Below are 24,378 nucleotides of genomic sequence, written 5' to 3'. Positions count from 1 at the left end.
GTCTGGCCAGTCACAAGAGACTTGCTTTTCAGACTTAGCCAAAAGAAAACAGGTACGTCGAGGAAGAAGTTCCCCTCTAGCCCGTGGGGGATTTGCTGCTGCACAGGTTGAATGTGAGCCTGCTTTCCAGCACTTTCTCCTGTGACTGTTTTTTGCAGAAAGAGAGGCAGGAGGGACCAGGCGCTGCATATACTGATGTCCTGGATGGTTGTGTTGGTTGCTGAGTCAGTCTTCCAGATCAGAGGAGCAACAGGTAAAGCCTGAATATACCATTGTAATTTTACCTCAAAGGTGTATATTCTGCTTGGGTGAAATGGAATAGGGCAGGAGTTAGTAGTGTTATCCTGAAAAGCGGGTTTGTTTGTTTGCTTCTGCCATGCTTTTTGCCAAAATGAATTAAATAAAATACCTCCAAACTGTGTGTAGTTTGGCATTTTGCACACTGGGTGAGGGAACCCGCTCATTGGGATAAGAGTAGAAGTTAAGAAAGGATCACAGTTAGGAGTGGAAACTAACACCTGAGAATTTTAACAAGGTAGTACCTAATGCTTAGGCCAGAGAAGAGGCTATTGTCACCTCAGACGTGTCCGTATATGTATATTATTCTTGGATGAAATAGAACAGCGCAGGAGTTATTTGTAGTTAAGGAAGAATCATAGTCAGGAGTAGAAGGTAACACCTGAGAATCTGAACAAGATAATAAACAATGCTTGGGCCAGAGAGGAGGCTATTAGCAGTGACTGCCCCATTGACAGGAACCTCCTAAAAGAACACAAATCAGTAGAACTTCAAGGACTGAGAGTGGGAACATCCTGCTACAAAGAAGGGTGTGAAGGGAAGGCCCCAACTCAGTCAGCAGTGATCAAAGGGAACTTCTGGCCCCAGAAGGCCCTGAACAACTGGACATTTGCCCACGCAGAGTCACTGGGGGAGAGGTAATTCCGGCAGCGGGAGATTGCGACCCCCGACTCAACTGAGGGATGAAAGGGCTGACCCCCACCCCACTCCTCTTGAGCATGCGCAGTGAATTAAAATCACACTGTACCTTTAAACTTAAGCGGCGGAGATAGAGACCCATGGAAGAAGGGGGTGCCCGGGCAGGTCAGTGATTATGTATTAGAGAGGTGCGGTGTGTTAACTTCCATGTGTGAATGTCAGAAAGGAACTATGGCAGGTGTGCACGCTCGGAGGAATCATCCCGTTTGCCGTGCGGCAAAACGTCGGGCAAAAGCGCGTTGGTTTGGGGATTATTTTTTTTTTTTAACTGCCGTGTCTCTCTGACGCGCCTCAGCTGGTACCAGAGTCGCTGTTTATTTTCCAAAGCTCTTTAGTGGCAGGGAGCCCCCTCCCAGCCCCCCATCTTCGGGACTGCGTGTACCCGGCAGAAAGTTCCCACTGCTCAGGGAAGGGTTTGAAGCCTGTTTGCACAAACGTGCCAGGGGAATGAATGGTCGTGGTGGGGGCTGGGGGTGAGGGCATTACTCCCATAGCCCTTTAGGGTAAACCTGTGAATCACAGCGGGTGTTGTTTTTGTTTGCAAGGAAGTCCCAGTAAAACACCACATTCTTAGTGTAACTCGTTTGGCTCATTTTCCACAGCCAAAAGCACTGATTTCTGGGTCACCATCTCAGCAAGTTGGTCGGAGCGAATGCGGTCGGTGAGCAGGAGGGAGCGAGCAGCCTGTGCTGGCCCCGGGGTTGGGAAGCGGCAGAACCAAAGTGTCCCCAGTTCTCCCCGTTTTAGGCTGAAGTACGTACTGACGCTGTCACTTGGGGCACAGTTGAACCCCCGGCGGGTGGGGAGCACCCTTGGCGCCTGCCTCGGCAGTCCCCTGGGTTTCACCTGCCGCTTCAGCCCAGAGCTTGGGGTTGATGCTGTGTTCGAGTGGCGCTAAACCCTTCCCGTGCTCTGAGACACCTTTGCACGTGAAGGCTTGGGGATGCTGTTTGCATCCTAACAGGTGGCGTACGCGGAGGTGGCGCTGAGGGAAGTGTCCCTGTGGAGTAATCGCTGGAGGTGATTTATAAATGAGACTTATGTTTTTAGAAAAGGTACAGCATGGAAGAAGCTGTCAGGGTGAAGTGCAGCTGCTATGTGAGGAACCCATTCCACGGAAGGTCCCCAGTAGCCATAGATGTCGGCAATGCCAGGAGACCTTGGTGCCCTGACTCTAAGAGGAGTTGTCCGGAGGGTGGAGCCGTGTGGAGGCATCGCGGCCAGGCTCTGTGATAAATGGGAACTCGAGGTACTGTCACCGAAATCGGGAATGAGCCTCCTAACACCAATGTGGTGTTAAAAGGCAGGCATTCTTTATTTGCGGCGCCAGGTTTAATTGTGCCAGTTAAGTACATGCTTCATATCCATATTCATTCACTTCTGATAAAAGATACACATATTCATTATATGCAGACATCATTTGCGCAGGCCTATCATTAGCGCATGCCTGTTGGTGTCTCCGGGTGGTCGTCAGGGGTCTCTGGATGAAGGACATACTCTTCCTCCCTGTGTCCGCGTGTTAACCCTTGTGTTTGCGCAAACTCAGTTCTGAGATTACGCACGTGCTGCCCATGAGGGCTGCTCTGTTCTGGTTTTGTGTCTGCTCTGCAGTTCCTTATCTTTATGGCTCTGTACGTCTGCTTTTCTTCAGGCCAAATGTCATCGTGACTTTGTTTAGGTCCTTCGCATCTTGAGGCCTCTCTGACTCCCTAAAGCAACAAGGTTTTGTCACCGTGCAGGCTGTTCTTGTTTCGGCTACCTCATTATCTTGGCTAAGTTTTGGCTCCGGGTGCCAGCGTTAGTTGATCTACACTAGATTGTATTAGTAACTCCCAACCATTTATACCCTGAATCATTGTTACCAAAAAGTGAGGCTTTAATTTAATCATTAAAATAGAAGTTGTACCATAAGCACTAAGAGTGAGGGTTTGGGACCTAAAAATTAGGCTTTGACCCTGTAAGGAGGGGTTCTGACAGAAACACATTATCTATTGCATTAAGGATTAACTAATGACTTTCTGCATACGTCTGCTATTTCAGTTAGAGACCCTGGAAGACGGGGAATGAGCCCAGCTTCTGAGCAGAGAGTAAAACTTCCACTTTAGAAAAGCCTTTGCCCAAGCCATTTCTGACGGGGATCTGTCAGCTGGCGCACAGAGCTGTGACTGACAGCATTAGCCTAACCTTAATTTCAGCTGAGGTTAGGGCATGGCCTGCTGGCAGGTTTTTCTGGCCAGTCACTGGAGTGTGTAGGATCCAGTGCAGGAGCCTGGGCGTGAGCCCTGAGGCTTCAGAGTAGGTGGAGAAGTGGCTGTGTCCTCCTTGTAGTTTAGCTTCTGGCAATTTTTAGTAGACATGGAACAGAACGAGCAGGAATGTTTCAAGTTCATGTATTTCTCCTAAAAACAGGGGTAAAATTCCCTCCCCACTGGGCAACTGTTTCCCAGCTGCCTGGACCTGACACACAGGTGCTCAATTAAAGCGCTTCATTTTGATTCTGTTCCCTGTTTGAATAGACTTTACTCCATAGTGTGCTGCACGTTTGTAACTGTTGTGATGTCCTGGGTGTTTGTCTGGCTCTGCATTCCTGTTTCTTCTTCTTTTTTCTGACCCTTCAAAAAAAAAAACCAAAAAAACCCAAACAATAAAAGAGAAAGAACCAAAGCAGCAGCGTGAAATTGCCTGCTGGCTCAGCCCCCTCCAAGCCGTTCGATAGCGTGGTTTGCTGGAGCTGTTCCAGTGTTTGTCGTTTCATCTCCTTTAATCCTGGTTAGTTAATGAAGTGGATTCTTCTCCACATGCCAGGCTGGATGGCAGAGAGGACGGTGGCTTGGTACAAATTCACCATCCCTCCCATTTTTGCAGCAAACGGGACTGCGGTTCAGCAAAGCCACTCGTGGTGTGTGAAAGCAGGGAGTGGGGGCTGCTGGGAGGAGTAAATCCAACAGCACCCGCTACGCAAACGCTGGGCTGAAACCATGTGTGAAGGCAGCTACGATGCCAAAAGTGCCATAAAATACCTTGTCATGCTCTGACTTCTTTTCCTTGGCCTCCTACAGCGCTTATCAGTTTACTGCTTGCCCCTCTTTGGGCTGTTTACCTGGTGATCCTGTTTAAAAAAAAAAAACTGAGTACTTTTTCTCTGCAGCCGAGCTGAGTGTCCAGGTGCCCCTTTCCAGCATGCTCACAGCTCAGGCTGCCAAGTGCCGTGGGTATGATTTAGATCCCTGGATGTGTGAAGAAGGACGTTTATTCCCGTGGTGAATGGGGTATTCCTGGTGTGCTTACCCCAAAAGTATCTGCCCCTTGGCTTGCAGGACCAGGAAGTTTCTCTAATATTAAAAGCAAAAAAAGCCCTGTGAGATTCAGCTGAGTAAAACCTTTGGTAAACTTAGTAGTTAAAATGTGACTCCTTCTGCAAGGCGATACCTCCCATGAAATACCACATTATCAGGTCCCCAGAATTCTTTATTGCTACCCTGCAAGGCTATTGACTGAAACATTTTTCTAATTTTGATTTCTACATTTCCATGAGAATAAAAATTGGCATGAGGAGAAGACAGAAGCAATACATTTTTCTGTCCTAACTTTCTCCAACTGTTTTACTTAATGGCCAAAGAGCAGCTTGAAGCCAAAGCCACGTGCTCAGGTATTCAGAGCTGCTGTAACTGTGTTTGTTTCACAGTGAAATTTCAATCTATGAATATGTTGAAGCTGAAAAATTAGGATCACCTTTCCGTATCTGATTGCTGTCAGGGATGAGCTCGGGCCACCTAGGTTTGGAGCATAGGATTAGGGTCAGACCAATCTGCTTTGAATGACTTTTTGCTTGCTAATTATGTAACCTTGGCATCAAAGTGCCTTGGTCATGGAATGGGATCCTCCGTGATCCATCTTGCACCAACCAAGAGGATGGTTCTGCCTTAGGGGCATAAGCAGGCTTATGGCTGCTGATCCAGCTGGGCTGAGGGCAGGTGTGGAGGGCTAATTCTTCTTTAGGAAATGGGTCTAGAGGATGAATAAACCATCCTATGTCAGGAGTGAGTTTATGTCACTAAAGTGAGCCTGAAGGCCATCAGGCCCAAGAACGACACTTCCAACATGCCCCACGTCCCTCCATGGGGAGACTTGTGAGCTTGAACCTTTCTTTGCATCATTAGCCTATGGGAAAACAAAATCCTCCAGCCCGTGGCAGGGTTCCCTGTCGTCACTCGTGGAACAAACTGCCGCAGCTGGTAGATAAAGTGAAGAAAGAGGGATTTCCGCTTTCATGCTCAGTCTTTGGGGCTGCCCGTCTTTGCTGCCCAGAGGTGTTCATTTATTTCAGCTATTGCAGCCTGCGCCTTCGGTGCGGCCTTCCCCCCTCTTTCCTGCAGCCCACGGAGGCTGCCTTTGGGCCACCCAGGGTCACTTGGGCAATCGGGTTTATCCCCATTTCTGCTCCCTGTATCCCCTCCGTGCTGGGTCTCCCAGGGGTGGTGGACAGACTCACAGAAATAAAGAAATGGAGACCCAGAGGCTGAACTGTGCACTTTTCAGCACACGCGCATCTCTGCCAGATCAGCCCCCCGTGCAACACGGGGTGTTGCGGTGACCCCACACAGAGGCCTGTGCTGGTTGTTGTGACGCACCTGGAGGGGTGGCCGTGCTTTGGTCGCTACAGGTTCAAAGCCACCCTGGTAGGTCAGCCAGAGCCCTGACTGTAGTGTGCCCGGCTGCCTGTCTGCAGTACGGCCTGCCTGGCTGCAGGCAAGGCTTCCCCCGGGCAAGGAGGAGCTCTGGGCACCTGGAAGCGTCAGCAGGGCAAATATAGGATACGTTCCTTTTTGAAATGCACTTTCATTCTCTGAGACCTGCTCTTATTTGCTCATTTCCATTTCTTTCTCCCGTTGCAGAATACTTGAGGAACGAGATGGCCTTTCTCGGAGAGCTGGTGTTTGGGAGTGGAGATACCGTTGACCTTTCCTGTGACAGCCACGGCTCTTCTGTGTCTGTTTTCTGGTTTAAAGGTGGTATCAGGATTGCACCTCCCAACAGAGCTCGTGCTGGGCAGAAGCTGTTGAAGACAATCAGTGTGTCATATGATGACTCGGGGCTGTACAGCTGCAAGCCAAGGCATTCCGACGATGTCCTGGGAATCTTTACAGCCAGAGTTAGAGGTGTGTACAGAAATACAGCTGTCTCGGGGATCTTTTCTTTATTCTATTTTCAAATTTTTGCCCCTTCACATGTTCAGTACCGCCGGTGCTTTGCGGTGTTCATCGGTACTGGGCAGGCCTCTGCCTCCCTGGTGACTCCTGGCAGTGATGAGACTGACAGCACAAACCGGTCGAAGCTTGCTTGCGTGTCCATACCCAATGTTAAAGCTTGACGGTAATGCTGAGAGAGGCTTAGTCACGGTGCTGGTCAGATTAAACCCCAAATCCCCCTTAAACCTCAACCAGATGCAGTGCGACATGTGCCTTTGGAGTCTTTTGTGAGTGAGTGAACTGTGGCTCAGGGAGGTTGAGTGAGTGACTTTGTCTACTTCATGTGACAAATCAGTGGCAAAATTGCATGTAAAAGCTGGAGGTTCCTGAAAACTGTTTCGCTGTTGCGGCCGATAAATGTCTTCCCTCCATCCTGGTTATCACAAACTACTAGTTTGTTTTGGCAGCAGCTACTCTGTAAGCTGTGTATATCTCAAATATGCGCTTCATCAAAGGTGCTTACTGAGATTCACACGTAGCAAAGAAGCGCTGTGTCAGCAAAGCACGTGCTGTCATTTGCTTGGCCACATTGTCCATGACGAGGCCAGTGGGAGAGAGCAGCTCCAAGCTGCCCAAGCCCGGATCAGTAACCAGGGAGTGTCAGAAGGGTCTGTTGTCCCCAGGTAGCTGAGCACTGCCACTGAGCTCATCTCCCTGATTTCAGGCTGCGGCATGGGTAGAAGGGTACTCATGGCTGTGAGCAGATAGAAAGCCTCCTGATCACACAGATGAAAAGCCTGATTTTTCAGAAGAATTAAGCCACTGTGGATCCAAACTTTTGAAAACTTTCCTTGCCCTTGCGCTGTTGGAGATTTTTCAGGCATCCCCGAACAGCAGGTCCTTGTCTCCGCAAGTTGAGTTCCCTGAAAGATTAAGGGGCTCTGTCTGAAAACCTAACACAGAGATGTTTGGGATTGTAAATCCCATCCACTCCATAAAGGGCTTTCCCTTTTGTGCCAGAAATTTTGTGTAAGGGAGAGACTCAAACCATTGTGAGAATAAAAGCTTGTTTCAGCAAGAATTTTGGAGAGAGAGAGTTTTGGAGACAGAATGGTGAGAAGCCTTTGCTGGTGGGGTGTTGTTTTACTGGTGTGGAGGAGAGAAGACTTGAGTTGGTGGGAGCGAGTCCCCAAACCCCTGGGCCTGTCGCGTGGGCTGCCAACGTTTCCGCAGCTCCCCTCGTCGGGCGGCTGTTTGCAAGGGGTGTGTTTGAGCACTGGGGGTTCAGCAGCCGCCGGGCCCTGGCCCTGGGCAGCCTGCTCTGGGGGACCCTGCCTGCGCAGGGGCTGGACCAGCTGCCCCCAGGGATTCCGGAAGGCCTTTCTCTCCCTTGTGACTCCGTGACTCTGGAACTGGTGCTGCGAGGGGCCAGCGCTGTGGGAGCGCTGGGAACGTTGTCTTCCCTGGGCTCTGCCTCTGTCGGGACGGCTGCGTGTGCGCTCTGCCCTGAGACACTCGGCGCCTGCGCCCGCCTGTCCAGGTACGCCAAGCAGTGTGCAACAGAGCACACTTTCAGGAGTGACCTGAGGAGCTTTTGCTAGCTTGGCCGCGTTGGAGAGGGACTGCAGCTCCTGCATGCAGGAATAGTCGTGTTAGAGAATAACTCGGTTTTTCTCCATTTCTTCTTCTTTGGCTTCTTCCCTCTCTTTGTCCTGTTTCCTTAGACAATGTGACCCGAGCAGTGTCAGGCAATGCTGTCCGTTCTCTGGTCACCAAGTAACGCTCCCCTGAGATCACTTTAGCTTCCACATCTGGCTGAGTGAAAGAATGGCACGCGTCAGCCTCAGCCTTTCTCAGGGAGAGAGTGAGCCCCTACGAGCAGGAGGGAGTTCAAAGGTGACTGAGTGTGCCTTGGGTGCTGCCCTTTCTAAAAGCGAAGGGGTTTCTTGCAGCTCTCCTTGCAAAGCGAGTGTGTGGTTTCACACGTGCATGAGCTAGCAGGACGGCTTACGGCCACAGAATGGAGATGGGCAAATCCCCTCTCCTGCTCCCCGGTGCAGTGTCCTGCCTCCTTCCTTGTGCCCGCTTTTATGCTTGCTGGCTCTCTCTGCAACCCCGTTTCACTCCCTAACCTGGTGGGAAACTCCCTGCTCTTGTGGGAGCGTTCCCTGTCTGCCTGGGGAGTTAATGTGGCTCCTGAGGAGCTCTAACACGTGTGCAGGTCAGGGCAAGGGAAGGCACAGGAATGCAGGAGTAGAAGTAAGGAGCAGAAGGAGAGATGGGGCGGCAGCAAGGCCTCTCTTTTGGTGGCACTGAAGTCAGCCTGGTTTGTGACATCACATCTTCAGCTGGGACTGACCGTATCTTTAGCTTTTTCTTCAGTACGCCCGTAACATTGTTGGCCTTTGATCTGACTGTCATGTACTGCACGTCAGTCAAAAGTGACATCCCAGAACTGTGACGTGGCTGTATGTGATTCTGCTCAAACATGTAATTTCTCAAGTTAAATTTTTAAATTTTCTGGAGATTTTTAGTCCAAAAATCAGTCTGTGACTCGTGCCGCGTTGCTTTCTTTGGAAATAGTTCATGAAGTTTGGAAGTCCTTAGTACCCCGGGTGGAGAAGAATGGTAATTTTGGCCGCTTGTGCCCAGCCCACGTTGGTACAGGATCCATCTGGGAGGCTGGATTCTGGTTTACTCCTGACCATGGAGTAAGCCTGTGGCGATTTACGCTAAGCTGATTTCTGACAGAAATAGGGATGTGGTTGTAGTCAGTGTTTCAAAAGAGAGCAGAAATGCAGTTCATGGTGGACATGTCTCTGAAAGGAGAGGCTTCATGCCTTTAACTGATCTCTGTCTCACTATTTTCCCGCTGCTTTGATTTCCCGGTCATCCTTGGTTTAACTTAGCAGGATGATGCAAGTACCACACCCTCATAACCAGGTCAGTATATATAGTGTTCAAAATTCATTATAGATTCTATCTCCCTGGTTCCATACTGCCAAGCACATGCCTAGAATAAAATGTTTACAATGCCCGTGGGCTCACTCGGGGGAACCTGGGCACGCCTGATGCGCCAGCAGTTTCACCTGCTTTTATACGCAGTTAATGATGTCAGCATGATGTACTGCTGTAGTGCAGCACTTGATGTGCTGCAATGGGAACTGGTTGTGGAGCACCTCCAGAAGTGTGGGGAGTGTCTGACAGGCCTAGAAATGGCTGTGAAATACGGCAGAGGTGTGGTAAGGACAGGCAATGGGAAGGAAAGGACTGGAATAGGGATTATGAGGCTTTAAGTGTAGAAAAATGCAGTGTTTCAAAGTGCTGTGTTATGTTTCCATCACAACGGTATGGACAACTACTATGTGATTCATGAGCTATGAAAGTCTGTATTGCTTGTAAGGTGAAAATATCAAGAGCACATTTTGTGGAAGAGTTTGAGAATGAAGGTCGTTAAGAACGTCGTATTCCTTCATGCTCAAAATAAACATGCCAAAAGTGAACAAGGCATAAACAATGTGTGAAATCTACTAGAAGACAAGGGACCATAAGGAATAAAGTATGAGATCAAGGGAAGGGACAAATGGAAAGTTCTCCCTATCACTGAGAGTGATTCTATGCATTAGTATGCCTGACACCCTTGCAAAATGCTTTTGAGGGGAAAGTAACCTTAATTCAGAGCATTTCTTTCCTGTTGAGGTGCAGTAGGACAGGATCTGTGCTCTACAGCCTTGATATTTGTTAGTAGTACTTCCTAGAATGGTTAAGAGAAAGCTTGCCTGTTCTCAGAGTAGGTGAGTTACATGTAACATATGAGGTCATATGAGAATGTCTTGTCTCATGCCAGCTCATGCCAGGTCCTTTTAGAGCTCTGAAACTTTAGGAAACTTGGGCAGAACGAGGTACGATGGATTTTCTTTTTTTTTTTTTTTTGTGGTGGTGTATTTGGGGACCTTTATTTGCTTAGTGGTTTGGTTGGTTGGTTGGTTTTGTTTAGTTGGTTTTTAATTGTAGAGCTGCTATTTGCCCACAATCCACACATCCAACTGCTGTGTTTGGAAAGACAGTATTTCGGTTAATGCTTGCTTTGAAAATGGTGGTCTCAGAGGTTCAACAGAATCCTGCTGGAGTTTCTGTAGATCTCAAAGGAGTTTGCTGACTCTGTAGGAATCTGTGATGCTAAACGCCTTGCCCACGTGCATGCCATGTCCGCTGTGTGGTTTTGCTGTTGGCTGCACTTGGTGAAGGAATGGAGGGATGTTTCACCCATTAGACTGTGACGAGGCGAGAGGAGGAGCTGGCAGGAGCTGACGTGGTTTGAGAGAAGATTGTGACTCAGTAAGAAGTTCTCATGGCTACTCCCGAGGGATGTGCTTTCACTCTAGTGGTGTGTGCCTATAGATAACACCTCTCAAGAGAGCTTTAGCTGCTGCAATGCCATGACTTCTCTAACTTCATTGGTTCTGTAATCAAGCCATGGAGCACAGAGCTTTGCATGCCTATGTATCGCATTATTTCAGATCTCTCTTTGTAGACAACTGTGTAGGTTTGTGAAGAAACCTTGATGTTGCAAGGAATTCTGCAAAACACATTTAGAACCAATAATGTGAGGGAAATGCTCAATTCTGAGAATGTGCAAAGCTTTTAAGGCCAAACTTTCCTGCTATGGTTTAACACTTAGTTCTCTTTGCCATCAGATTTAGCGCCTGGGAGCGATAGAGTACAATATGCATGTTCTAGTAGACATATACTTCTTTCATCGTTAGGTATAATGTCTGCTTTTATCTCAGAATGACCTTTCTCTCTCCTGTTATTTTTTCTGCAGCGTTTGGCATCCTGTGTTGAAAAGTACAGTTTAGACCTCACGGGCAGAGCCTTTCCCTTGAGAGGGCAGAGCAGCAAGACCAAACTACTCAGCTGCCAGGCTGTAGAAATCTTTCCCAACCGCGTTGGCAGAGAAGATAGTGTTGATGAAGGTTTGTTCCTGATGTCCGTGTTTGCTGATTCTAAACGAAATGGTTGTGTAATCTAAGCAATGAATGCTGTTCTATACCCACAGCCTGAAAGTCTTCAATATCTGTGTAGACTAACTTTACACAGAGGTGTAAATTTTAGAAATTATTCTTAGTCAAGTGTTGTGTTTCACGAGTGATGTAACAGAATGAAGCCAAAATAGAAAGTGATGTTTTGAAAATATCAGAGATATTGTATTTTCTCCCAATAAGAAACAATGTCTTGTCTTTCACAGTCATATCTCCTGACACCAGTGTATCAGTCTTCAGCTGGCAAGTGAATACACGCGGTCAGGGAAAGCCATCTACTTATGTGGGTGTATTTGACTTTGACTGCTGGTATCATGCTCAAATGCCAGGCTCACTAAGGTAGATTTTGACAAAGTTGTTTTCAATATCCCTACCCGTAATTCATTGGAGAGTCGGCGTTTAGCTTCTGCACTTGTTTTCTTTCAGGCCAGAAGAATCCCTTCAGGACTGCCCCTATTTTGCACTGTGGTCACTGGACACCGTCACAAGCATGACTTCTCCCAACCACATTTTGGATATTGTGGTGCAGGAGCGCAGCCTAAATTGGACAGTTCCTCCTTCTTATCCACTACCTGAGCAGTGTTTTCATCCAAGCACCTATAAATTTGGTAGGTATTTCACTGCTTTGAATAGCGATAAGCTTAAACCGAGCTCAAATGCCATTTATTGGTTCTCTTGTTCATTGGTTGTCACGCAAAAACCCAGCGAAACCAAAAACCCCCAACCCCCCACCAACCCACCTCTGATGACATTGTGCTGACAAAGTGTGTGCTATTGTGACACCTGTCTGACAGTCGGCTGAGCCTGGGGGTTGGGTGCTTCTGTAACGCAGCCTGTGAAGCGGTGCTGGCTATCAAATGAAACGACTCTGGGCTGAAGCTCAAAGCACAGCACCTCGGTAGCCCCCGAGATACAATTTCTACACTCAGCCATTATTTTTCTGAAAAAGGCTGTAAGTGATGTGATGAGGAGAACGGGTACTTAGTTGTACCTTTCCAGATGTTGCTGCGACAAAGCTGTAAACTGGTGCTACCATCACTGTGAGAGTGTGGAATGTTGTCCAACGTTCGTTGTCTCTGCAGATGGCATGTGCTTCCTGAGCTCTGGAGTTGTTCATATGACGTGCAGCAGGTTCCGGAAGGAGGTGAGCTTTTACTCTATTGAGAATGTCAAGAGATGGACCTTTCCTAAGCTTTCTCTGGTGCTGCTTTCAGTGTCAGAGACCATTTCATGCTCCTCCTGCCCATCCACACGCGTAACTGCAATTGTACCCTGCCAGCTGTAGGCAAATGGTGATGTTTGCGGTCCCCTCTTGGGAGTGTAAACCCACCGTTGTCTCCTGTTGCAGCACGATCAGGGCCTGAATGTCTAGAAAGGAGCTCAGCGCTGCTCTAGGAGCAGGAAGAGAAAGTCGGGGAAAGCTGTTCCTTCTCTCTCATCAATGAGTGCAACTGCCTGCGTAGTCCTGAGTTCGGGTTCTGATCCCTGATTGACTTGGCAAAGGAGGGCAGACTGGAGAAAAGGAAGCATCGTTCCCTCAGAACAACCTTCCCCCCGTCACTTTCTCAGAGCATTAGGTTCAGTGCAGGAGCTGACAATGGGGTGTCTCACTCGGGTGCGAGTGGCTGCAAACATCCGCTTGCGGCGCTGTACACGATCGTTTGCTTCCAAGGCAGTGAGCTGCGGCAAGCACTTTCTGTTGGCAGCTCTACCTGATGACTTCCCTTCATCTTCCCTTCATCGGTCAGCTTTTCTGCAGCCTCCCAAAGCAGATCTTCACCTCTGTAGCCTTTGCCTTGTGCTACAGGCGCCCAAGTTACTCCTCTTGGACTGCCCTCTTGTTGCTGCAACACCTCAAGCACCTTTAGTTCCTGACACCCACCACCTTCTCTCTGCTTTCTCCCACCGTAGTGACTTCACCCCCCTCCTTCAGAGGTTTCCCATTTGCAGGGCACCAACCTTTCTCTCTCCTCTGAAGGACTTTCATGAGAGATGGAGCCTTTGTGATGAAGAAACCATCTCCACCCAGGCAGGCTCTAAGCGAAATGCTCAGCGAGCGAGTCATCAGGCAGTGGAGCACTTAGTAGGAAGGGGAGAGCGGTCTTTCCCTGCCCTCATCGTCCTGTCTACTGGATTCTCCACCAGACTGGTGGGGGTGCGTTGGGGCAAAGAGCACTTGTGCACAGCGTTTATCAAGGTAAGAATTAGAGGAAAGCTCTGGAACAGTTCCGCTGCAAATTCAGAAGTGGCAGCGAGTGGCTTTTCCATCAACAGCTGCATTTGCTACGCTTCATGCATTTGCTGGCAGCACTCTTGACTTCAGTGATGCGCGTGTCCTGCTGAACACAGAGGTTACTTTCCTGTGTTAAAACATTGATATATCCCTCTGCTTAGTGCCCTTTGTCGGTATCATCAGTTCTTTGAAGTGCACGTAAATCATTGGCCGGTCTGTGTGATTTGTGACTACTGGAAAAGGGCATGTGATGAGGACAGGATCAGTCACGGCCAGGTCAGCAAAGCACGGCATTTGCAGAGCAATTGGTTTGGGCACAGACGAAAGCATGTTTTGAAAAACAAAACTAATCTCTCTCCTTGACGAGTAATTCATGGCGATAAGGGTATTGGCCCAAATCTCCTGCTCACAAGCGGCTCGCTGTCATTGAAGGAGATGGGCAGAGGTCCATGACGCTGGCACAGCCAGCGCTCTCCTGGCTACTGGATAAAAGTCCCTTCCTCATGGGAACTCCCTTTCCTGGACTGGCTCCCTGGCGTATAGGTGATGTGCCTTTCATTGGATGAGAATAGATTTTCCTTTGGCACCTGCACTGTAAACTAAAGCAAGTCCTAAAGAAGCTCAGGCTGTGGCACCGTGAACAAGGTGCAGCAGGAGGAGTCCAGGTGGAAGCTGCTCTATGTCAGGTGTTGGCTTTCCAGTTCCTCTTCCTGCGCGTCCTTCTCAGGTAACTCTCGTACAGGCTCACGGGCTCCTTAGAAGCACCACCTCCAGCGTGCTGCTTCTGCTCGTCCTCCTCGGGAAATGAAAGGCTGGCGTCGCAGCCCGCAGGAGCCTGCGATGGGCTTCTGAGGAATGCAGTGTTTCACAGGCCAGCCCTCCGTCACTGTGATGGCACGTGCAGAGGCGCAAACGTGCTGCGTAAGAGGATAATGAATTTACCAGCGTGCTCACCTTTCTGAACACGACTTTTTTTCAGTAACAAAAGCGAGGTGCTGAGACCAAAGCCTGACATTTCCGTGCCGTGGTCTCACCACTGTGTGTTGGCACCCTGCCATTGTGGGCGTTAGATTTGGGTTAGAGAATAGTCCTGCCATTCTGGTACTGTTACGTTTCCTCTGTTAGTCAGGAGGAGAGTGGCTGGTTTTGGCACTTAAAAAGCTTTGTTTACACTTCCTTTGTATTACAAGTAATGCAACAAAACAAAAAATCCAAAATCTAAAAGGTCATTGCAACTTTTCCCTTAATAAGGGAGCTTTTAGGATGTCTAGTTGGAACTCCTTTAACAATTCACTATGATCTAATGAACACCCTTTATCGGACTCAGAAATGTCTTTCCAGTCGATTTCAAGTCACGATCATGCCTGTGTGTGTTTGTTCCGTTCTTGGGCTCGTGGGAGCTTTAGCTGGGTTTGTTTTGGCTGGAGGAAATCCGTGACACTGAGAGGCTGGAATTAGTGTTTTCCTCTGTCAAATCCTCGCTACGTTTTGTTCCAGAGGCAAATGGGACTCTGACTGCCTGATGGTCGATGGGGTGGTTTCCCAGTTCGGAGAGCAAGTTGAGGAGCTGTGGCGGGGGGATGAAGGCGGAACTGGGAAATACCCACCTCCTAGTTTACGGGTGAGTGTTGTGTTCCCTGAAAACAGCCACCACCACCACAAACCCCAGCCCCAGCCCAGCCCTCCCCCAAAGCCAATCATTTCTCAGAGAGAGGAGTTTGTAAAAGCCTTTTCCCTTTTCATTCCAGGCACTGCTGGAGCTCTATTTGCTAGAAGGCGTTGAAGAAAGCCACAAACATGCAATCGTATCCCTTGGAGGTATTTCTATGACACCTTCAGTATACGCGCATCAGGGGTCTGAAATGTCTGTCACCTACGTGTTCGATGCATTTTCTAACTTATGCTTCAACCACAATGCAAGTGAAAACACCTCCTTTAGAATGACGTCATAGATGGAAGCATTGTTTTATTGCTTTGTACTGTGGGTTTTTTTAGGAATATATAAAATGTTTTGTTGCAAAGCCTTTTCTGATATGAGAAAACAGGTTTACTAAGCAATGTTAAAGGTAGAAAGCTCCCTGAGATCTTCTCAAAATTTAGACCCAGTTTTTCATTTTTGCAGCACCCACACCTGTAGCAAACGGCTGCTTCCTCGAGCGATGCACTAAAAGAGAGAGAAGAGAAAAGTCATTGGGCAGAAACTGAATTTTTAAGCTGCTGAAATACACTGCGTTGCTTCTGTTGTTTGTTGCCTGACCCGAGAGGGGAGCCTAGAGAGCAAGGGCTTTAAAAACTCTTGCACCCCGCAGCTCTCTGATGAGAATACATCCCTAAAAACAGCTGTCAGAAAGAGAAAGTGACACTGCCGATGAGTGACCCACGTGCTGGTTTAAACCCAGTTTTAATCATTCAGGGCTAAGCTGTGTTGTAAGGACACCGTAATTTCAACTGTTTTATATTCCCTGGAAAGGAGGGAAAAAGCCAACTGTAGAATTTGTTTGCTTTAATAATCAAGCATTGGCCGTTCTCGTGTTTTGAATGTCCAGCTGGTGGCTCCAGTGACTAAAGAGGGAGCCTGAGTTTCAAATGGAACTGTTTAAATATGGAAAGGCAACCTTTCTGAACGCCTGAGAGAAATCAAAGAGTCTGTCTTTCTGGCTATTTATTCAGACTGCAATTTTGTTGTCAGGACCTGACTGTCTTCAGGTTACAACAGCATAAAATGGCAAGACTAAGACATGAGTATTTTCTGAGTCCTACCACGATTATATTCTTATTTCGTTTTATGATTTATTAATATTATATCAATAATATTAATAATATTATTTCATATTATAATTGTTGGTCTTGCAAATTTATTAGCCTTAACTAGATACCTGATATCAGACAATTTACTTGCTGCTAGACATCACGCATTCCTCTCCAAATAAAACAGAAACTTCAGTCAACTCCTTCACAGCTGCCTTTGCCATCCCTTTGGGCCTTGTTAAGCTTATTCAAGGTTTTTGGTTTCTAGACCACAAGGATTATGATGTAAGTATGTGACAGTTGAGTTGGGCACACATTGCAATACAAATCTAGGATCTATCCAATGATGCAAAAACCCCTGGTGCTTAGCTAATAACAGGTGATAAAGCATCGGAAGCGTTTTTTGTAATATGCTTCAGCAGCACCTTCAGCAATACGCGATGATTTGCAATTTGGTTTTAATTGCGTTGACAGGAAATGGATTAAGACAATGAAGAAGTCAAGGTTAATAGCGCTTGCCATGTGAATTGCCAAATCCCTCTGTTTGGGTTGTTTTCAGCAGAGCAGTCGAGCACTTTCTCAAAAGCAGTGGTTTAGGTACTTGAACTATTCAAACTGCCATCCTGGCAGCATGATTTGAGGTGGAAGACTGCAAAAGTGACTTTTCAATCTACTTCCTGTTCCTTCTGATGCTGGAGGCTGTTCTTTGCCTGTCACGATGTTTGTATGACCTGTTTGCCTGGGAGAATAACTTGTCTTTATGAAAGGTGATGTTTGCCTACGGAGATTTGGTGATCCTAGAAAAGTGAGAATCGCTCCTTTCAAAAGACTCCCTTTGTTCTGGACGGCTCACTGCATTGTTTTTCCTGCAGATACTTCAGGATTTCTATTTCCCTGTCCCGTATCAAGTCCTTCATTAGTCATCCTCTGAGTTTATTCCACAGAGATTCACCCTTACGGAAGAAACTTTTGAATAGATTTGTTGTGTGCGTGTGTGTCTATATATATTAATCATCCTGATCTGTAACGTCTGCAGAATTCCCTGGCCCTGCTCTTTGAACCAGCTGCAATCAAACCTGTGTCGTGGCAAGACGTGAGAATTCTTCAGTCCCTCATGTGCCAAGGAGAGCATGGGCGAGCCCTCACCTACCTGCAGATGATGAAGCCACCATTCGCAAGCAGTCGTGAAGCGCGGCTTTTCCTCACCGTGCTGTTGTCCAATAGGTAAAGAAATATATGCCACCGTTTTGGCATTCAGATACTGTGAAAGGTGGAGAACAAATACTAGAAATTCAGATCCCCTAAATTTCCTTTAAACTTGGAATATCAATAATTGTGGGGCATCTTTTTGGGGATTCCATTAATATTCCTTTACATGTGAAAAAATTAATTCTAGGTGCACGGCGGAGGCTTGGGGTCTGCTGCAGCAACGCACCACTAAGATAAACGTGGAAGAGCTATGAAGAGACATGTATGACATCTGTCGGGAGATGGGACTAGTGGGAGACTTCCTGAAGCTGCCTTTCACAGACTCTGAACAAGGAAGCGTGGGCAAGAAAAAACCTGAATCCCCTCTTTGCCAAGAGACGAGGCAGGATCATCATGTATGTTTTAAAATGTGTTATTTCTCATAGAAGGGTTTGGAGAAATTTTTACGGAATCATGAAGTTCTTCTAGTCCGGCATCTGCAGCGTGCCAACTGTATGGGAGCACTACAGCTGAGCCAGGCGAGGAACGTTCATCTCATGGTAAGCGTAAAAGTCCTGCCAAGTGTGCCAGCTTCTCTCAGGGGTTACTGACCGGTTTAACAGCGCTAAGTAAGAAGCCTGCTTTCTTTATCACACCCTTCTTTGAACTACTTGGAATAAGCCTCTGCACCTTACGTTACGGCTGAACCTAAAAGTTGAACAAAATGTGTCACTACTCCAAATCTTCCCCGTGCAGTTGGAAATTCAAAGTACAGGCTGTTGTTGACTCCACTTCAAAGAGTTTGTTTGTGTCTGAGGATTAAATAAGTATCTTTCCTGTCAGCCACTCTTACCATTCAGTTATTCAGTGACATACATTGTGTAGGGTTCGGATTATTGGAAGTTGTTTGGGTCACTGTGGAATGAAGAGTGTGTTGTATGTCATCCCTTGTACCTTGCACGCAACTCTGGGTGCCAATCCACAGGCAAAATGTACACTATGGGTTGTTCTTTTTAAGATTTGCTCAAGTTATAGCGTGAGCTCTGCAATTCCACAACTTTCATTTTACCACTTTTAGGACCAAAAATCTTACCTAACTTCTGTATCTCAAAATAGCCAGGTCAAATTTTGATTTATGGGAACTTCTGTTGTGGTTCTGTGATCCATTGGGTGGTTTTGTGGAACCAGAGTTTTCCAGGGAAGCAAAGTTATGGGGTGGTTTTGGAAGGTTTAGGGCCTGCAATTGAAAGCTTCCATCCAGGGGGAAGGGGTGTGTAGGGGGCTTTCTCTTCCCTGTTTTAATCCTCACTTCCTTTTGTCCAACGTAACCCGCTGTTGCTCTGGAGATTCAGTCACCTGGGGCAGTGGCGTTTTGGGAAAAACAAGGGAAAGGCTGCTGTTTTGTCAGCCACGTGAAACTTGTGGGTGCTGACAAGCGTGTCAGGATCAGGTTCTGCAGAGTGCCGGCATGGTTTTAACTTAAAGTTGTAGCTTCTGTTATTATTCTAGTCTTCCTTCCACTTGGCTCAAAATACCGGGTGGAGCTGGTGTGCGCTGATGGGCAGAACTGGCTGCCGCTCTGTGCCGTGGGTGTATTTTACTGCACCTGTAGAGGAAACGTATTCACTAATTGGAAACAGCACCGAGAGTTCCGTGCAATGAACTGCTTGTAATTATTTACCTTCTTGCTTTACGCTTCTCGTTCATCAGATCGATTGTGATCCTCGCTGGGGACAGGGGGCAGCTGCCAGAAATTCTCTGTCAGCAAAACATGGCAAGATCCTTCCTCGAGGTCAGAGGCAGCTGGCTGTAGAGAGAGCCAAGCCTTACCATCTGCCTTCATCCGGACCAAGAGGAGGTAAATTTTCAGGGGGGAATATAACGCACAACTCCCCATCACTTTGATTGCACAAGGCTGATCGTTTTTCCCTCTTGCTTGACAGCTGCAAGACCAAAGCCATTCTCAACAGTAACAGGACAAGCTAATGCAGGAGATGTGCCTCCCAGAGCACCTTTCAGCAGTCGTGTACTGGCCAAAGTTAGAGAGTTATGGGTAGGAAACGAGCAGAAACCCAGCTGAGAGAGAGATTTTCTCTTATGATGGTGTTTGTTATGCAAAATACATACGTTTATATTATGTTAAATGTGTTTAGAGAATTTAAGAGAGCTGAAACTAAAACAAGGATTACCATCAAGCTATTGGTGTATGGATCTGGATAGACTTGATTGTGTGATCAAATAGTAACCTTTTCCCACTTGCTGAACATGTTTCTGCTTTGTTTCTGCCTCTTCTACGTAACCAAGGCAGAATGATAAAGAGCAGAAAAGAGGCCAGTAGTTGTCAGATGAGTTTCCTACAGGTGGTATGGCCAAATCAACCTCAGTTCTGGTATATTTGGACTTGAGGGCAATGAAGGTCACTTACTGTCCTTCTCTGCTCTCCTTTTGTCACGAGAAAAGACCAAGACCTTGGACAGGTCGTACTACAAGGACATGCCCAGCGTGCAAATCAGGCCGCAGATAACTAAGCAGTTTAATCCCCCATCAGAACTTCTTCTCATGGAAGATGACTCTCAGGGTTGTCAGCACAATCAGTTTATTTGCTGCAATTTCATCCCTTCCCATGTAGACAACCATAAATAGCTTCTGGTGAGGAAGAAACAAGCTCCAGGCAGGAGCCAATCCATAGTTTCTTGTGAGTTGTTGGGCACTGCCTGTAACCTCTTGGTCTAGGCCAATCGGAAAATACGATGAAATAATAGAATTTCACGTAGTAAGATTGCCTTTGTTTCTTATGTTGTTGGTACTTTTGTCTTCTGTGCAAAACTTGCAGGTTTCCATCGCAGGAATGCTGTTCTCACCAAAGCAGTCAAGAGAACGAGTGCCTTTGAGATTCTTGGAGAGAAATGTTCTGCGGTTCCTTGTGAATTACAGCTGTTCCTCAAATAAAAAGCGTTTTCCAATGCACTGTGCTGTGTGGGTGACCCATACGTGAGGTAGAGGGAAAAATGCAAGTGGCGGTTCCTGATGTGCCTGTTGGTTCAGGTCACCCACTCCTGGGCTGTGCATCACCCGGCATGGCTCAAGTGCAGGCTTATCCCACAGCAGCCATCAGTGTGGTGTGCCTTGCTGTTGAACTTGGTTTAAACCCAGACTAAACCACAACTTATTAGTGAAAGCCCGACTGCTGGTAGTTTGATACTACAATTGTAATGTTAATGCACAGAGAGAGAGGGATGCAGGAAGTAGGTGTGTGATTTCTGTGAACACCGACAGCACAAGCGTAGATGACCCTAGGAATCCAGGGCACAGGAAAAGCTTTGCTTCTGATCCAGCCTATTGGTCTCATAGCAGCTTCCTGAAGGACGAGAACGGCATGTTCATCTCCGCAGGATCCAACAGTGACGTGGGCCAGGTAAGATTGGAGTCAAAGACCCAGCTGGAAGCAGCTGTCAGTAATACACAGTTGTGGGTCAGTCAGTTCGTTTATCTCCCGTTATTAACATTCATGTAAATGTAACGCAAATGACCGGCATTTACCACTTTCCTGGTCTGAAGCATTGGCTAGATTTTATCTACATTTGTGGCATCCTGGAACTGAGTGCTGCTTTCAAGTGGGCTTGCACTTCTTGCAAGGCTGGGTGCCCGCTGTGTGCCAAGAGCTCCTCAAAGCCACCCACACTCGGGAGAACAACAAGCAGTGCCAGGTGGGATTAGCACAAAGCGACGCTAATGGAGTAAATGGGTCGCACTGATCACCCAGCGGGCTCGAGTAGGAAACCCCAGTGGCCCAGGAGTCTTGGAAGTGACCATGGGCTGGCCAGAAGGCAAAGGCTTTGGAATATCACCAGAGGAGGGGGTGCCACGTGCTGAAGAGGCCCCACTGTATAACAAACTGCCAGAAAATGAGAAGCAATACGCCCTGTTCACTGATGGGTCCTGTCGCCTTGTGGGGAAGCACTGGAGATGGAAGGCTGCTGTATGGAGTCCTATAAGGCAAGTCACAGAAAGTGCTGAAGGAGAAGGTGAATGGAGCCAGTTTGCAGAGGTAAAGGCCATCCAGCTGGCCTTAGACATCGCCGAATGGGAAAAGTGGCCCGTGCTCTCTCTCTGTACTGACTCCTGGATGGTGGCAAATGCCCTGTGGGGGTGGCTACAGCAGTGGAAGCAGAACAACTGGCAGGGCAGAGGCAAACCCATCTGGGCTGCCGCGCTGTGGCAAGATATTGCTGCCCGGGTAGAGAACCTGGTTGTAAAGGTACGTCATGTGGATGCTCATGTCCCCAAGAGTCGGGCCACTGAAGAACGTCGAAACAACCAGCAGGTGGATCGGGCTGCCAAGATTGAAGTGGCTGAGGTGGATCGGGACTGGCAGCATAAGGGTGAACTATTTTTAGCTGACTGAGGCTGAACCACGACACCTATTTTTCAAGACTGGAGGGGGCGAAGCACATCACAGGTATTCCTCACTCCCCCACAGGGCAAGCCATCATTGAACGAGCATGTAACAGCATAAAACGCATGTTGTTACAACAAAGCGGGGGAGCTGGAACCTTAACTCCACAAAAGCATTTAGCAAAAGCACTGTATGTCCTTAACTTTTTGAATTTTTCCGATACAGGTACCCCCTTTAGCCGACACTATCTCTCTCTGCGAACAGACCGGCAGAGCATTGAAGGAAAGGCACATGTCCTCGTACGGACTTTAGAATCCGGGATAATGGAGGGTCCCTTCCCCCTAATAACATGGGGGAGAGGTTATGCTTGCATCTCCACAGGGTCAGGACCTCACTGGATCCAGGCCTGTTGTCTTCGGCCGTATTGGTATCAACCCTTAACAGAAAATCCCGCATCAGAAGAACCAAACCCTACTGAAGGAAAATGAAGACGCTCTGTTTGTTGATTGTATTTATAATCTGTTCATGTAACGGGGTATGTTCTTGGGCAGGGTTACCCAAGCTGCCATCGTCTAACAATGTTTGGGTAACATGGGCGAAAGCCATAAACCAAGACTCTCTCATGCTGAATCTAGTCACAGAAGTATTCAGCAGCTAGAGAAAAAAACACGTGCAGAAACTGCAAATAGGTAATGATTGCAGTTGGCTTGATCAGCTCGTTAGTAGGCTAGGCCTGGGCAGATGGGTAAAAACCCTTGTGAAGTACGTAACCTTTTGCATTGGAATGTTTTTGTGGATTGTTATCTGTATCCCATGCTTATTATAATGCTTACAACATTTAATAGATAAACCTCTGAAAACCATATTGATACTTGAAAAAGAAGGGGGAATTGTGGAGTAAGTGAACGTGGTCTCCCGTGACAGCACCGGAGATCTCATCGCCCTTGTTGGATGCAAGCTGTGGGACAGAGAAACAACCCACAGAAACACAGAACTGAGGCCTTGATATGCGGGACAGAAGGTCAGGGGCACAGCTGGAGCACCGAAGCAGGAGAGCGCCCTGATCTATGTTCATACCATATGTGGAGCTAGTGTGATAGAACACATTCAGAGGCGGAGAGGAGGGAAGAATACCGGCTCAGGAGGCAGACTGTATTAAGGCTGCTCTTTTGTTAATAAACGATTTTGGCTTTGCTTGTGGATGAATATGGAGTCTGTGTCGTGAATCGCCACAATGCTTCAGCCCGTGGCCACCCCGTCACACATGGATTCCACATATTACATTCAGTAATCATAAAGTCAAATAATAATTCTTACACCACATTTGCCTCAGAGACAGAATGCAAAGTTCAGCGGCTTTGCCATGGGTAGAGACGCTGATTGTTCAAAACCCTGTCTGTATTTCTTCTCCTGGTGTGGTCTGCAGGGACAAAATTTGGTGAGAAGTGCATGGCTCCAAAGATGGTGTGTCTGGATGAGAAGGAATATACTAATTTTGATTAGAAGGAAACTGGTCCTGGTGGAGCCTTTCCCAGACAGGTTATGCCATAACCAAGGGTGATTCCTGTAAATATAAAAAGAAAGGAAGCATGTTCAGCGAGTATACAACAGACAGGGTTATTACTACCTTGTTTTCCAGTGTAAAATCCTGCAGGGTATTCTCTTGGCTCTGTAGGAACCTTTGGGGTGATGGTATTAGCAGATACACAAGAGGTGTTCATTTTGGGGCAGCCGTCTCCCAGGCTGGGCAGCTCCCTGCATCAGTGTCACAATCTCAGCAACGTCTGGAACTGCGGCAGTTCAAGGTGCAGTATTAGCATTTAACCATCGGTAATCCACTGTGAAACGCCATTGCCCAGTTGGCGGCTTTACCGGCCACGCTGGTGAGCTCTAAGGTGAATCAGTCCTTTTGATGATGCCTCTTTCCTCAAATTCTGTTATCACCCCGTCAGTCCCCTTAATTGCTGACTTGACCTTCTCAGGGGCCTTGCTCAGGGCACTTCAGTCCTGGGGTTGGAGGTTCTACCCGAGAACCCCTCGGTGACGGCTGGAGGTCCTGCGATCCTGCGGACCTGTCAAGGTTCAGGAGCAGAGACCCAGCTGGGTCACCAAAGCGGTCACTGAAATCAGGAATAAAATCAGGAATAAAAACAGCAAGGCAGTATTAAGAAGTAGGCATTCTTTATTACGGCGCCGGGCGCATGGGGGATAATTCCTCCTAGCATGCATGCCGCTAGTCACGACAGACAAAGCTTATGTTGCTCAGTTATACAGATACGCATCAGATTTCCCAGAATAATTCCACATATTCATTCACAGCGTGTTGCCGTTCTGACCCTTATCTAGGTGCAGATGGCCTTAGTTCCTTTTATCTTGGTCTCAGTTCGCATCTGCTCCTGGGTGGTTTGCACCTCTCCAGGCTGTTCCAATCACACTTGCGCCGGTTATATCCTTGACTGCATCCTTCCCTGAGGCCTCTTACAACACCAGGACTAAAACACAGCAGGACTGTGACCAAACTCCGAGAGCACTCAGGCCTTGCACCAACAGAGCGGCTCAGAAGGAGACTGAGGAAGTGAAAAAGAG

At 47.7% G+C, this 24,378-nt stretch overlaps 2 long non-coding RNA genes across 2 annotated transcripts; both read left to right on the top strand.

Annotated features, from left to right (window-relative positions):
- The first annotated feature begins 11,014 nt into the window (after positions 1-11,014).
- LOC135311173 (uncharacterized) lies at positions 11,015-11,829 on the top strand. The gene is made up of 3 exons (XR_010370985.1): positions 11,015-11,161; positions 11,434-11,566; positions 11,654-11,829. It is a non-coding gene; the product is annotated as an uncharacterized LOC135311173 (long non-coding RNA).
- A 7,290-nt stretch (positions 11,830-19,119) lies between these two features.
- Positions 19,120-20,442, top strand: LOC135311132 (uncharacterized). The gene is made up of 3 exons (XR_010370976.1): positions 19,120-19,254; positions 19,340-19,449; positions 20,230-20,442. It is a non-coding gene; the product is annotated as an uncharacterized LOC135311132 (long non-coding RNA).
- The last annotated feature ends 3,936 nt before the right edge of the window (positions 20,443-24,378 follow it).

The sequence above is a fragment of the Phalacrocorax carbo genome, unplaced genomic scaffold (genome assembly GCF_963921805.1).
Source record: "Phalacrocorax carbo unplaced genomic scaffold, bPhaCar2.1 SCAFFOLD_54, whole genome shotgun sequence".
NCBI lineage: Eukaryota > Metazoa > Chordata > Aves > Suliformes > Phalacrocoracidae > Phalacrocorax > Phalacrocorax carbo.
Note: the sequence above shows the minus strand (reverse complement) of the source record. Positions and strands in the feature narration are given on the sequence as shown.